The following is a 5970-nucleotide window of genomic DNA, read 5'->3' on the forward strand; positions in this document are numbered from 1 at the left end:
AATTAAGGCCACGGCCGATTCCTTCCCATTCCTAGGCCATTCCTATCCCATCGTCGCCATAGGACTTATCTGTGTCGGTGCGACGTAAAGCAAATAACAACAGTTATTCGACTACCCAAGTAACAAACAATATTCAACTTCTTTTCCGACTTAATTTTGTAATCTATCATTGCCTGCATCACCTGGCTTCGTTCGACTGCACTGCATTGCTTTACTTTGGATTTATTTATTTTCATCTTGTAGGCCTACTCCTTCTCCAAGAATCTCTTCATACTATCGAGCAATATCTCCAGATCTTCTGAAGTCTCAGATAGAATAACATGTACTTACATGAAAACACGTAGCATATTACAAATACACATCTTCATTATAGACCGTTATGCCTTTCAGCGTTCAGTCTGCAAGCTTCGGTGAATTTACTGAATGCCGTCGAAATCCTTTGTTTGTACCTAGCGGTGGGGCCTCATTTATTTCTATACCTCTTATTTTTAAATAATTAGAAACTGAGTCTAACCATCGACATACGTCTTGGTTTCCCTCTACTTCTCTTACCTTTTCATAACAGAGTCCATTATTCTCCTGGGTAAAATATCCTCCTCCAATCTTCTCACATGACCCTACCATCGAATGTGGTTAATGGGTACAGTTTCATCAATCGAATTCATTCCTAACTTAGCCTTTATCTCCTCATTCCGAGTACCCTCCTTCCATTGTTCCCGCCTGTTTGTACCAGAGAACATTCTCGCTACTTACATGTCTGTTACTTCTAAGTTATGAAAAATATATCCTGAGTCCACCCAGCTTTCATTCCCGTAAAGTAAAGTTGGTCTGAAAACAGACCGGTGTAAAGATAATTTCGCCCGGGAGCTGACTTCTTTCTTACAGAACACTGTTGGTCGTAACTGCGAGCTCACTGTATTAGCCTTGCTGCTCACTTACAATATTACCATCCCGGGAGAACACACATCCTAAATACTTGAAATTATTTACCTGTTCCAGTTTTGTATTCTCAACCTGGCATACTATTCTCTTAGGTTTCTTACGTACAGACGACACTTTAGTCTTCGAAAGGCTAATTAAAAGTTATTGTGAAGTTTTGAAAGGAATACCATATAAACATTTAAAACATATGTAATGTAGCAGGATGGACTGAACTGGAGTAATCAACTTCGATTATGATAACTCACTCAAGATATTATAATGGGAGCTCCAGTATCATACGGTTCTGTGTAAGAAATTCATTTGGCCAAGGCCTGAAGCTAAGTAGGGAACCAGTCAGCATAGACTCTAGAATAGCTGTCAAACCACTGTAGCACGGAGCTCATGAGAACGTGAGGTACCGTATCAGTTTGCAGACTTGCCGCTAGATGGAGTAGGATTGTTCATTGGACTGGAACTGCCGTAACGATGGTGTAGCAGACACTTCCAGAGTAACGGTTATAGCCATAATCTCAAGAATTGAAACTTATGGGAGTATACCAAGTTCTCTTTAGTGTAGCAAGAGTTAGTAAAGTTTACTATCAATATTGTTTTAAGTCTTTAAGTTCGCCTGGTGGCCATGATCGTTAAGGCGTTGAAGTCTAAACGGTCTGACACCCTGGTTAGCCGATTCGAGTCCCGTTGGTCGAAAACATTGTCACCATCAGAATGTTGGCCGGTAGGGTCGGGGAGGTAGTGGTATACAATTTCTAATCACTAGATTGCGAGCCAAAAGCCTGGATTACCGAGCTCGATAGCTGCAGTCGCTTAAGTGCGGCCAGTATCGAGTAATCGGGAGATAGTGGGTTCGAACCCCATTGTTGGCAGCCCTGAAGATGGTTTTCCGTGGTTTCCCCATTTTCACACCATGCAAATGCTGGGGCTGTACCTTAATTTTTTTTTGCTATTTGTTTTACGTTGCACCGACACAGATAGGTCTTTTGGCGACGACGGGAGAGGAAAGTCCTAGGAATTGAAAGGAAGCGGCCGTGGCCTTAATTAAGGTAGAGCCCCGGCATTTGCCTGGTGTGAAAATGGGAAACCACGGAAAACCATCTTCAGGGCTGCCGACAGTGGGGCTCGAACCCACTATCTCCCGATTACTGGATACTGGCCGCACTTAAGCGACTGCAGTTATCGAGCTCGGTTGTACCTTAATTAAGGCCACGGCCGCTTCCTTCCCATTCCTAGACCTTTCCTATCCCATCGTCGCCATAAGACCTATCTGTGTCGGTGCGATGTAAAGCAAATAGAGATGGTGATTCGTCCGTCAGATGGGGACGTTCATATGAGGTCGTTGGAGTTCTCATGAACTTTTTATGTTTTATTTATTATTTTTAATCTCAGTAGTACATTTTCCGTAGCCTCCATGGCTCAGGCGGCAGCGCGCCGGCCTCTCACCGCTGGATACCGTGGTTCAAATCTCGGTCACTCCATGTGAGATTTGTGCTGGACAAAGCGGAGGCGGGACAGGTTTTTCTCCTGGTACTCCGGTTTTCCCTGTCAGCTTTCATTCCAGCAACACTCTCCATTCTCATTTCATTTCATCTATCAGTCATTTATCATTGCTCCAGAGGAGTGCCACAGGCTTTGGCAGCCGGCACATTTCCTATCCTCGCCGCTAGATGGGGCTTCATTCATTCCATCCCTGACCCGTAGTACATTTTCCCTATCACATATTCAATCTGACACACTTGCCAGTGATGCCTTTCGTTTTGGACATGAATCTGTCTCACGTGTGTAACGTGACCAGATAAAATTTCTGACTTAAACGACATCGCATTAGTAGGCCTTGGTCGCCGAAGATCTACGGCTGGATTTGTATAAATAGTGTGTGTTGAAATAGTCCTACTCATTGACTTAATGGTCGGCGTTGAGGCCTTTGGTTAAGATGGCCCCGGGTTCGATTCCCGACCGGGTCGCAGATTTTAATCGCGTCCGATTAATTCTTCTCGCTTGGGGACCGGGTGTTTGTGTTTGTCCCAACACTTTCGCAATAGTAATTACATCCCTCCATATAGGATTGGTGTCAGGAAGGGCAGCCGGCCGTAAAACATGGCCGAATCCACATGTGCGACGCAGTTCGCACATCTGACCCCATAGATGTGCGAAAAGCGGAGGAAGAAGAAGAAGAAGTGTGTTGAAATAGAAAGTATTCCGTCAGTGACGTCGCATTAGTCGTTACCGTAGGCCTTGGTTGCCAAATATGATATGTGAAATGATACGAATAAATCGTCTGTTATTAATATATGAGTATCATTTATTGAAAGACATTATCATTACCGTTTCTTCTTCTTCTTCTTCTTCTTATTCTTCCTTTTTTACACAACAGATGGCAAAACAGCCCTACAACCAAAGGTACTCCTTGCACCTCGTCAACATCGACGCCACGCTTACCAACCACCGTTTATTTTCCGTGGGCCTTCTTCATCGATATCACACGCTTCAGATGAACCTGTGATGTCACCTTCACGGACATTACAGACCTACGGTCTTGCTAATACACTGACTGACAGAGCAAATGCAACACCAAGAAGGAGTGGTCAGAACTTTATGCCAATTGCAGGGTAGACTGACGTCACTGAGGTATGGTCATGATGTGAAATGCGCCGCTGTGCTGCGCACGTAGCGAACGATAAATGGGACACGGCGTTGGCGAATGGCCCACTTCGTACCGTGATTTCTCAGCCGACAGTGATTGTAGAACGTGTTGTCGTGTGCCACAGGACACGTGTATAGCTAAGAATGCCAGGCCGCCGTCAACGGAGGCATTTCCAGCAGACAGACGACTTTACGAGGGGTATGGTGATCGGGCTGAGAAGGGCAGGTTGGTCGCTTCGTCAAATCGCAGCCGATACCCATAGGGATGTGTCCACGGTGCAGGGCCTGTGGTGAAGATGGTTGGCGCAGGGACATGTGGCACGTGCGAGGGGTCCAGGCGCAGCCCGAGTGACGTCAGCACGCGAGGATCGGCGCATCCGCCGCCAAGCGGTGGCAGCCCCGCACGCCACGTCAACCGCCATTCTTCAGCATGTGCAAGACACCCTGGCTGTTCCAATATCGCCCAGAACAATTTCCCGTCGATTGGTTGAAGGCGGCCTGCACTCCCGGCGCCCGCTCAGAAGACTACCATTGACTCCACAGCATAGACGTGCACGCCTGGCATGGTGCCGGGCTAGAGCGACTTGGATGAGGGAATGGCGGAACGTCGTGTTCTCCGATGAGTCACGCTTCTGTTCTGTCAGTGATAGTCACCGCAGACGAGTGTGGCGTCGGCGTGGAGAAAGGTCAAATCCGGCAGTAACTGTGGAGCGCCCTACCGCTAGACAACGCGGCATCATGGTTTGGGGCGCTATTGCGTATGATTCCACGTCACCTCTAGTGCGTATTCAAGGCACGTTAAATGCCCACCGCTACGTGCAGCATGTGCTGCGGCCGGTGGCACTCCCGTACCTTCAGGGGCTGCCCAATGCTCTGTTTCAGCAGGATAATGCCCGCCCACACACTGCTCGCATCTCCCAACAGGCTCTACGAGGTGTACAGATGCTTCCGTGGCCAGCGTACTCTCCGGATCTCTCACCAATCGAACACGTGTGGGATCTCATTGGACGCCGTTTGCAAACTCTGCCCCAGCCTCGTACGGACGACCAACTGTGGCAAATGGTTGACAGAGAATGGAGAACCATCCCTCAGGACACCATCCGCGCTCTTATTGACTCTGTACCTCGACGTGTTTCTGCGTGCATCGCCGCTCGCGGTGGTCCTACATCCTACTGAGTCGATGCCGTGCGCATTGTGTAACCTGCATATCGGTTTGAAATAAACATCAATTATTCTTCCGTGCCGACTCTGTTTTTTCCCCAACTTTCATCCCTTCCGAACCACTCCTCCTTGGTGTTGCATTTGCTCTGTCAGTCAGTGTATGTTTACGCTTTGCAAGACGTACCATTGGCCAGAAGACACTAACGATGGATCTTTGAATGTTAAATGCTTGAAATAGTATTTACTAAGACTGTTTATATATTCCATTATGGTAAACCATATCACGTAGGAGTGTTTATCGTCACCAAAGGTACGCGAAAAAAAAAGCATGATAGGGTTAAAGCAGGGTTTCCCAAACGTTGTGTCTTTGAGGCCCACTGAACATATCGCATACAAGTTCAAGGACCCCTTAACCACAGAACATAATACTGCATTCAGTATAAAAATATTTTTTTTTTAAACCAGAATTTTGTTATGGCACCATGTTCGATTTAATTCCTATAATTTAGGAGTAATATTTACTTTCTTTGGAATTTTAATTTAAGTTCATTTACATAAAGATACTTTATAATTGCATGGAAATTATAAAACAAGGTGACAATTGGATCTGAAAACTTACTTGGAAATATTCACTCTTTGCGGTTGTTAGATCAATGCGACGTATGATGTTGTTTTCCAAAGACCAAGCGTTTTACAAGCGTTGTCACTCGACGCCGAAGATCAGCCTGTACATTAGCTCTGTTTGTGAACTTGGTTTTCATTTGTGTGTGAGCAGAAAAGGTACGCTCACACAGGTATGTTCTCATGGAAGGTATTAAAGGCAGTATTTCCTTTCTAGAATCTGTAGGGTATAGGGGATGTCTTGGACCTAAAAATCAAAGTTTTTTTGCTATTTGCTTTACGTCGCACCGACACAGATAGGTCTCATGGCGACGATGGGATGGGAAAGACCTAGGAATGGGAAGGAAGCGGCCGTGGCCTTAATTAAGGTACAGCCCCAGCTGCCGACAGTGGGGTTCGAACCCACTCTCTCCCGATTACTGGATACTGGCCGCACTTAAGCGACTGCAGCTATCGAGCTCGGTCCAAAATCAACGAGAGACGTGGAGTTGTGATACATTCAGGGAAATTTTCTGGAACTAAACAGGCCATTGTATCTTATTCTGCACCCATATCAAATTTCAATTTATTTTTCATTTTTTCTCTGCCAAGATACTTCGGGTCTTTAAT

This window comes from Anabrus simplex, chromosome 11 (assembly GCF_040414725.1).
Source record: "Anabrus simplex isolate iqAnaSimp1 chromosome 11, ASM4041472v1, whole genome shotgun sequence".
Classification (NCBI taxonomy): Eukaryota; Metazoa; Arthropoda; class Insecta; order Orthoptera; family Tettigoniidae; genus Anabrus; species Anabrus simplex.